Source organism: Balaenoptera borealis, assembly GCF_965194805.1.
Source record: "Balaenoptera borealis genome assembly, chromosome: 7".
Lineage (NCBI taxonomy): Eukaryota > Metazoa > Chordata > Mammalia > Artiodactyla > Balaenopteridae > Balaenoptera > Balaenoptera borealis.
In genome coordinates this window covers 114,432,578-114,442,751 of record NC_138864.1, presented here as the reverse complement: position 1 = coordinate 114,442,751, position 10,174 = coordinate 114,432,578, and the positions used below count along the sequence as shown (strand labels likewise).

Genomic DNA, 10,174 nt, shown 5'->3' with positions numbered 1-10,174 from the left:
GGGCTGTGTGTTCACTTCTCATCCCAGCCTTCTGGGCTGGAGGGAAGCTACGTGCGCCAGGTTTCCCTCCCGGAACTGGAGAGAGGACTGGGTCCCTGAGGTCAGAACAACAACAGTAAAAATGCGTGTGTGTGTGTGTGTGTGTGTGGGAGCGGGGTGCACACACACATATGCCAGGTTTTCTTGAGAGAAGTCCTCAAAGTTGTCCCTACGCCGGGGTCATCTTCAACCACTCCCCCTACCTTGCCGATTTTACTGGGTGCACCTTTGGCACTAACTTGATACTTGAGATCACGGACAGACAGAAAAGAACAGCGTTCTATCCTGAAGAGAAATCCTTATGGAAGTTGGACCTGCATTGAAATATCCCATTAAGGAAGAGTCGTTGTGAATCTGTGTCTGTAGATACACAACTGGTTCCGGAGGGTCACACGTACACGTGGTCTCTCCCTCTCTCCTGGATGTGCTCAGAAGGACGACTTGGGAAGCCTGCTGGCAAGCAAGGGGTGGGGGAGAGAATGGGGCCGTGCTTGGCCCTAGGATGGGTGTATTTACAAGACAAGGACAGTGTGGGATAAATGGCCTCCGAATGATGCCAAAAGACTACCCCCAATTGTGTCAGGATTCACGAATGAGAAATGAGGATCCAGTAGGTTCTCTCCTCCCCCCTGCCCCCCACCTTCAGGCAAGAATAAAGATATTGATAGATTTGGAGAGTTTTGGAGACCCTTACTGCTTGTTAATTTTAAAAGTTGAGGTGATAAACAAGCATAGAATTACAAAGATGTGCACTTCCTTGGCTTTGGAGTATTTCTTGAAAAGGGGTCAGTAAAAGCATCCTTGTGACCCTCCTCATTTTAAGTTAGCAGTCCTTTCCAGAAATGCTTATAAAGTTTTAAGCCTGTCACACCATGTGGTGTTATGTAAGCAAAAGCAGATGACAGAGGTGCGTGGGTTTGTGAGGGTGTGTGTTGTATTTCTGGGAGCATGTGTGTGAATCACCGGGATCCCCACTGGCATTGCCTGGACTGCAGGCCCCGGTCACTAGGGCATGTGCTCTGTGTCTCAGTGTTGGCTCCTGACGACTCCGAAACGGCCTTCCTGGGGAGGTGTTACTCCCTCATCCCCCACGTGCAGTTTGTTCACTGTGCATTGAGGGAGTTTCCCACCTGACTTGCTCTTTTAGTTACTCATGTAGATCAGGACAAAATGGATCTTTCTCTTTATATTTCTGGTTTCTAAAAATAGACACGTGGTGGAGAGTGAGGTAGCTCTAGGGAGGTATGCTAGGACACAGGCAGTTCTACTTCTTAGCTATGGTGGCCTGTCTGGCCCTTAGGGGACCAGGGGCTACATTCAGCCTAATTTAGGAGTTGCGAGTTGGAGGGGACGGTTGATAATGCAGAGCACATTGTGGGTCTGGGCTCCTGGGCCCAGAATCGTTCCTGTGTCGTTGGTATTCATCATCGTGACTCCTCACTGGGTAGGGCTACAAAGCCAGAGTTTGCAAGGGAAATCATCTCAGCTTGCTTCTTGGCAGGGGTCATTCCCTGAGCCTCTCTCTTGGAAATGAGTACTCTGTGAGGCCATGGCCTTCTGGGTTGCATGCTCACTCATGCATGTGTAAGGGTGTGCACACGCAAACATAGACATCGACCCAGACACGGTGTTTTTCTAGCAGAAGGATAACACCGCATCTGCCTTACAATCCACAGAGGTGGATCCCACTTTGTGGACATCATTTCCTTCCAAATAAAGCTTCACAGTCCCCAGTTCAGGAAGGCTCCTGCCACAGCATTGCCTCAGGTGGCTGGTTAAAAATGCCCACCACCCCACACTTACAAAATCAAGCTCTCTGTGGGTGGGAGTTTTTAGCAAGCTCCTCAGGCAATGCATAAGCACACTCATATCTGAGGATTGCTGCTCTGCCCTTTTTTTCCAAAGGCTGAACAATTGATCTTTGAATTCATAAGCCATGCCCAGCCAAACAAGGCCAGGCAGTCCCAAAGTCAGAGGAAAGACAGCAGAAGGTAGGCATTTCATCTGGCACGTGTTTGTCCTGGGTACCCTGGAGAGTGTCTCCATTTTGATGATGATGATGATGATTTTTTTAGAGTCACGGTGAATGGCCTACCCATTCACCAGGGCAGCCATTTATGTTGGACTCAGATGTAGTTGGGCCTGGCCATTTCGCTGGTGGGTTAATGAATGGTCTGTAAGAAAAGAGCAGCTTTGGCTGGAGCTGGGCGTTGGCTTCTCAGTGAGGACCACATCCCCTCACTTCTGGGGGGCACCTGAGGACGGCGACTGGTGGAAGTTGATGGAGAGGGGTCAGGAAGACCTTACAGAACGGAATCTAAGTGAAGGGGTTGAGTTAGGATGTGAAGTATGGCTGCTGTGTAAGGGGGATCATTTGAGGTGGGGAAGAAGAGATCTGCAGGTGGTCAAAAAAATCTTTTGAAGAACATGGGTATTTGCGGAATGACACTTGACAGGAGAGAAGAAGGGGGCTGGGGGAGATGGTGTGCGTGTGCGTGTGTGTGTGGGGGTCTCATCTGCTCCTTCTGTTGCTAAGGAACATATAAGCTAGGGTTTAAAAATAAATGAGGAGTGGGTGGGCATATGCAATGACTCCTGTCTTTTTAGGAACCAGAGCCCTTTACAGAAAACCTTTAAATAACCATTTCTGGAGGCAGATTATTCATTTTGCTCGACTTTTACTTTGTTAAGTAAAATAAACTCCTTTATATACCCCTCGATTTCCCCTCATTATCTTCTCTTTCTTTTTGGGGGAACCATTTTTCTCATGAGAATTCTTCCTTTATTTCAGATTCTGCTCCCCTAGAGCAAATAGTCTCAGTAGATTGTAAAGCTGAAGGTTTCAGAAGGCAGTGCAAGTGAGCTGGTACTTTTCTCTTAAAATTACTACTTCCTTTTTCTTTGCAAATTATGGTGCTGCAACAGATACATATGTGCCGATGACTATGTAATGTGCAGGAACTGGTTTTTTTTAACCACTGTAAGAATTCCCACTTAAGTCAGTAAAATTAAAAAAAAATCATTTAGAAACATGCAGAGGAGGGGAAGGAGAAGGTAGCTGATGTCCGTTGTCTTCTGTGTACAGGCACTGCGCTAAGTATTCTTCTATGTTATATCTTATTTACTGTTCAATGACAGTTTTATGATGCGATTATGGTTATTTCCATTTTATAAACAAATGAACCTGAGGCGTAGAGCTTGGGTAAGAGGCAGCTTTAAACCCAGATCTGACTCTAAATGACATTCTTTTTACACCCCATCATGCTTCCCTAACCATTCACTTCTGGCTCGAACACTTCCCTTGGGTGTCTGTGTTTGCATGTGTGTGTGCAGCGTAAGCTCTTCTTTTACCTCTTCTGTAATATATCACAGGTCATTATTTATTATCTCTTGTATACTTTATTCTTTGGACCGTGTCCCTTTGGCCATATAATTTAAAGTAACTCCTCTACTCTTTCTGAGACAGAAATGAATATAAATTCATGATCACCAGAAAATATATTGGTTTTGCTTCTGAGAACAAAACCACCTACATGACACCTGCCATCTCTGTGAAGATACCCAGGTTAGAATTTTATACGCCTTTTAATAAAAACTACACAGGAGTTGTGTAGGTGAACCTAGATCCAGTGAAGAGCTGGCCTGTCCGTACCTCTTTGAGCAGCACAGAATAAATGTTGAAGTGTGGTTTTGTTTGTAAGGAGGACTGGACAGTTACCATTACTCATGAGATAGTAATGCCTGTGCTTCAGTTTCTCTACTTATAAACCAGGATGGTAATACCAGACCTTCCTGAAAGGGAGTTTTTGGTATGAGATAAAAGTAGCAGCAAGGAGCTTTTAACTTCTTAGATTATGCTGCAAGGTAAAAAAGGGTCTATTCATTCTTTACAGGTTGATAAGAACAAAGTATTTCCGTTTTGAGTATTATCCTGCAACACAAGATTGTGATTTTTAGGAAAGACTATTGGAATGTTGAAAGCCAAGTAGGAGAGCATGGACATTGTTCTTCCTTGCATGGGAATCAATATTGTATGGGGGGAAGTTTTCTTTTCCTGAATATCAGTATGAAGCATCCTCCTTTGTAAATACTTTTATTTTATTTTAAAAATTTTTTGTCTGCTCTTTACACATTTGTTTGATATTTAGAGACTTCAGGATCAGATAAAAACCTTGGTTCTAGATTCTCCACCTACTGCCCCTGGACTAGAGCTTCCTCTCTGTGAATGGGAGTTGAGTTGAGGAAAGAAGACAGGTTCTCTTGTCCAAGCCTGCCTGGAATAGTGCTTCTGGAAGACAGAACTGTGGGCTGGAGATGAGAAGTGCTGGTGGCCAGCCCCTCCCTGGGTGAAACCATATCCCTGGATGGGGAGCAAGGTGGAAAGGGAGCCCTGCCTTCTTGGTGGCACGTGCCTGGAGAAGACCTTCCTTCACACTGAGCTGGGGAAAGGAGATTTTTAAAAATTTGGCTTTTGGAGGTGTCAGCGCAGCCATTTCTTACTAGGCACTCTGATCTGAGGTGCTGGGTGTGAGGCCTCTGCATGAAGCACCTTGTGAACAAGTGAAACTAGACAAAGCACAAAGGAAAAGAAAAAAAAAAGCAAGCTGCAAACCCTCTGAAAAAAATGCCTCTGTACCTCTAGCTCTTGCGGAGGTTGGCATCTTCAGTGGAGTCTCCTATTGCAGGGGGACCTTCAAGATGGCGGAGGAGTAAGACGTAGAGATCACCTTCCTACCCACAAATACATCAAAAATACATCTACATGTGGAACAGCTCCTAACAGAACAGCTACTGAACATTGGCAGAAGACCTCAGACTTCCCAAAAGGCAAGAAAATCCCCACATACCTGGCCATGTGGCTGATAGGGTCTTGGTGCTCCAGCTGGGTGTCAGGCCTGAGCCTCTGAGGTGGGAGAGCTGAGTTCAGGACATTGGACCACCAGAGACCTCCTGGCCCCACATAATATCAGTCGGTGAGGGCTCTCCCAGAGAGCTGTGTCTCAACACTAACACCCAGCTCCAACCAATGGCCAGCAAGCTCCAGTGCTGGATGCCCTATGCCAAACAACTAGCAAGACAGGAACACAACCCCACCCATTAGCAAAGAGGCTGCCTAAAATCATACTAAGTTCACAGACACCCCAAAACACACCACCGGATGTGGCACTGTCCACCAGAAAGACAAGATCCAGCCCCACCCACCAGAACACATGCACCAGTCCCCTCCACCAGGAAGCCTACACAAGCCACTGAACCAACCTCACCCACTGGGGTCAGACACCAAAAACAATGGGAACTACGAATCTGCAGCCTGTGAAAAGGAGACCCCAAACAAAGTAAGTTAAACAAAATGAGAAGACAAAGAAATATGCAGCAGATGAAGGAGCAAGGCAAAAACCCACCAGACCTAACAAATGAAGAGGAAATAATAAGCAGTCTACCTGAAAAAGAATTCAGAGTAATGATAGTAAAGATGGTCCAAAATCTTGGAAATAGAATGGAGAAAATACAAGAAATGTTTAACAAGGACCTAGAAGAACTATGGAGCAAACAAACAATGATGAACAACACAATAAATGAAATTTAAAATACCCTAGAAAGAATCAATGGCAGAATAACGGATAAGTGACCTGGAAGACAAAAGAGTGGAAATAACTACTGCAGAGCAGAATAAAGAATAAAGAATGAAAAGACTTGAGGACAGTCTCAGAGACCTCTGGAACAACATTAAATGTACCAACATTCGAATTATAAGGGTTGCAGAAGAAGAGAAAAAGGAAGGGTCTGAGAAAATATTTGAAGAGATTATAGTTGAAAACTTCCCTAACGTGGGAAAGGAAATAGTCAATCAAGTCCAGGAAGTGCAGAGAGTCCTATACAGGATAAATCCAAGGAGAAACATGCCAAGACACATATTAATCAAACTATCAAAATTAAATACAAAGAAAAAATATTAAAAGCAGCAAGGGAAAAGCAACAAATAACATACAAGAGAACCCCCATAAGGTTAACAGCTGATCTTTCAGCAGAAACTCTGCAAGCCAGAAGGGAGTGGCTGGAAATATTTAAAATGATGAAAGGGAAAAACCTACAACCAAGATTACTCTACCCAGCAAGGATCTCATTCAGATTTGACAGAAAAATTAAAACCTTTACAGACAAGCAAAAGTTAAGAGAATTCAACACCACCAAACCAGCTTTATAGCAAATGCTAAAGGAACTTCTCTAGGCAGGAAATACAAGAGAAGGAAAAGACCTACCAAAACAAACCCAAAACAATTAAGAAAATGGTAATAGGAACATACGTATCGATAACTACCTTAAATGTAAATGGATTAAATGCTCCAACCAAAATACATAGATTGGCTGAATGGATACAAAAACAAGACCCATACATAGGCTGTCTACAAGAGACCCACTTCAGACCTAGAGACACATACAGACTGAAAGTGAGGGGATGGAAAAAGATATTCCATGCAAATGGAAATCAGAAGAAAGCTGGAGTAGCAATTCTCATATCAGACAAAATAGACTTTAAAATAAAGATTATTACAAGAGACAAAGAAGGACACTAAATAATGATCAAGGGATCAATCCAAGAAGGAGATATATCAATTGTAAATATTTATGCACCCAACGTAGGAGCACCTCAATACATAAGGCAAATGCTAACAGCCATAAAAGGGGAAATCAACAGTAACACAATAATAGTAGGGGACTTTAACACCCCACTTTTACCAATGGACAGATCATCCAAAATGAAAGTAAGTAAGGAAATATAAGCTTTAAATGACACATTAGACAAGATGGACTTAATTGATATTTATAGGGACATTCCATCCAAAAACAACACAATACACTTTCTTCTCAAGTGCTCTTGGAACATTCTCCAGGATAGACCATATCTTGGGTCACAAATGAAGCCTTGGTAAATTTAAGAAATTGAAATCATATCAAGTATCTTTTCTGACCACAACGCTATGAGACTAGGTATCACTTACAGGACAAAAAAATGTAAAAAATACAAATACATAGAGGCTAAACAATACACTACTAAATAACCAAGAGATCACTGACGAAATCAAAGAGGAAATCAAAAAATACCTAGAAACAAATGACATTGAAAACACAATGACCAAAAACCTATGGGATGCAACAAAAGCACTTCTAAGAGGGAAGTTTATAGGAATACAATCCTACCTCAAGAAGCAAGAAAAATCTCAAATAAATAACCTAACCTTACACCTAAAGCAATTAGTGAAAGAAGAAGAAGAACAACAAAACCCCCTCAGTTAGCAGAAAGAAAGAAATCATAAAGATCAGATCACAAATAAATGAAAAAGAAATGAAGGAAACAATAGCAAAGATCAATAAAACTAAAAGCTGGTTCTTTGAGAAGATAAACAAAATTGATAAACCATTAGCCAGACTCATCAAGAAAAAAAGGGAGAAGACTCAAATCAACAGAATTAGAAATGACAAAGGAGAAGTAACACCTGCCACTGCAGAAATACGAAGGATCTGGAGGGATTACTGTAAGCAACTATATGCCAATAAAATGGACAACCTGGAAGAAATGGACAAATTCTTAGAAAAGCACAACCTTCCAAGACTGAACAGGAAGAAATAGAAAATATAAACAGACCAGTCACAAGCACTGAAATTGAAACTGTGATTAAAAATCTTCCAAGAAACAAAAGCCTAAGACCAGATGGCTTCACAGGTGAATTCTATCAAACATTTAGAGCAGAGCTAACACCCATCCTCTCAAACTCTTCCAAAATATAGCAGAGGGAGGAACACTCCCAAACTCATTCTACAAGACCACCATCACCCTGATACCAAAATCAGACAAAGATGTCACAAAAAAAGAAAACTATAGGCCAATATACTGATGAACATAGATGCAAAAATCCTCAACAAAATACTAGCAAACAGAATCCCACAGCACTTTAAAAGGATCATACACCATGATCAAGTGGGGTTTATCCCAGGAATGCAAGGATTCTTTAATATATGCAAATCAATCAATGTGATACACCATATTAACCAACTGAAGGAGAAAAACCATGTGATGATCTCAGTAGATGCAGAAAAAGCTTTTGACAAAATTCAACACACATTTATCATAAAAACTCTCCAGAAAGGAGGCATATAGGGAACCTACCTCAACATAATAAAGGCCATGTATGACAAACCCACAGGCAACATCATTCTCAATGGTGAAAAATTGAAACCAATTCCTCTAAGATCAGGAAAAAGACAAGGTTGCCCATTCTCACCACTATTATTCAACATAGTTTTGGAAGTTTTAGCCACGACAATCAGAGAAGAAAAAGAAATAAAAGGAATCCAAATCAGAAAAGAAGAAGTAAAACTGTTGCTGTTTGCAGATGACATGATACTATACATAGAGAATCCTAAAGATGCTACCAGAAAAATACTAGAGCTAATCAGTGAATTTGGTAAAGTAGCAGGATACAAAATTAATGCACAGAAATCTCTTGCATTCCTATGCACTAATGATGAAAAATCTGAAAGAGAAATTAAGGAAACACTCACATTTTCCATTGCAACAAAAAGAATAAAATACCTAGGAATAAACCTACCTAAGGAGACAAAAGACCTGTATGCAGAAAACTATAAGACACTGATGAAAGAAATTAAAGATGATACAAACAGATGGAGAGATATACCATGTTCTTGGATTGGAAGAATCAGCATTGTGAAAATGACTATACTACCCAAAGCAATCTACAGATTCAGTGCAATCCCTATCAAACTACCAATGACATTTTTCACAGAACTAGAACAAAAAATTTCACAATCTGTATGGAAACACAAAAGCCCCTGAATAGCCACAGCAATCTTGAGAAAGAAAAACGGAGCTGGAGGAATCAGACTCCCTGACTTCAGACTATACTACAAAGCTGCAGTAATCAAGACAGTGTGGTACTGGCACAAAAACAGAAATATAGATCAATGGAACAGGATAGAAAGCCCAGAGATAAACCCATGCACATATGGTCACCTTATCTTTGATAAAGGAGGCAAGGATATACAATGGAGAAAAAAGACAGCCTCTTCAATAAATGGTGCTGGGGAAACTGGACAGGTACATGTAAAAGAATGAAATTACAACACTTCCTAACACCATACACAAAAATAAACTCAAAATGGATTAAAGACCTAAATGTAAGGCCAGACACTATAAAGCTCTTAGAGGAAAACATAGGCAGAACACTCTTTGCCATAAATCACAGCAAGATCCTTTTTGACCCACCTCCTAGAGAAATGGAAATAAAAACAAAACTAAACAAATGGGACCTAATGAAACTTAAAAGCTTTTGCACAGCAAAGGAAACCATAAACAAGATGAAAAGACAACCCTCAGAATGGGAGAAAATAGTTGCAAAAGAAGCAAGTGACAAAGGATTAATCTCCAAAATATACAAGCAGCTCATGCAGCTCAATATCAAAAAGTAAACAACCCAATCCAATAATGGGCAGAAGACCTAAATAGACATTTCTCCATAGAAGATATACAGATTGCCAACAAACATATGAAAGCATGCTCAACATCACTAATTATTAGAGAAACGCAAATCAAAACTACAATGAGGTATCACCTCACAGCAGTCAGAATGGCCATCATCAAAAAATCTACAAACAGTAAATGCTGGAGAGGGTGTGGAGAAAAAGGAACCCTCTTGCATTGTTGGTGGGAATGTAAATTGATAGAGCCACTCTGGAGAACAGTATGGAGGTTCCTTAAAAAAGTAAAAATAGAACTACCATATGACCCAGCAATCCCACTACTGGGCATATACCCTGAGAAAACCATAATTCAAAAAGAGTCATGTACCACAATGTTCATTGCAGCACTATTTACAATAGCCAGGACATGGAAGCAACCCAAGTGCCCATCGACAGATGAATGGATAAAGAAGATGTGGCACATATATATAATGGAATATTACTCAGCCATAAAAAGAAATGAAATTGAGTTATCTGTAGTGAATTGGATGGACCTAGAGTCTGTCATACAGAGTGAAGTAAGTCAGAAAGAGAAAAACAAATACTTTATGCTAACACATATGAATGGAATCTAAAAAAAAAAATGGTTCTGATGAAC

The 10,174-nt window shown here is 41.2% G+C and overlaps 1 protein-coding gene across 8 annotated transcripts in view; it reads left to right on the top strand.

Annotated features, from left to right (window-relative positions):
• Positions 1-10,174, top strand: part of DGKI (diacylglycerol kinase iota) — a 477,321-nt gene that overhangs the window by 9,850 nt on the left and 457,297 nt on the right. The window lies entirely within an intron of this gene.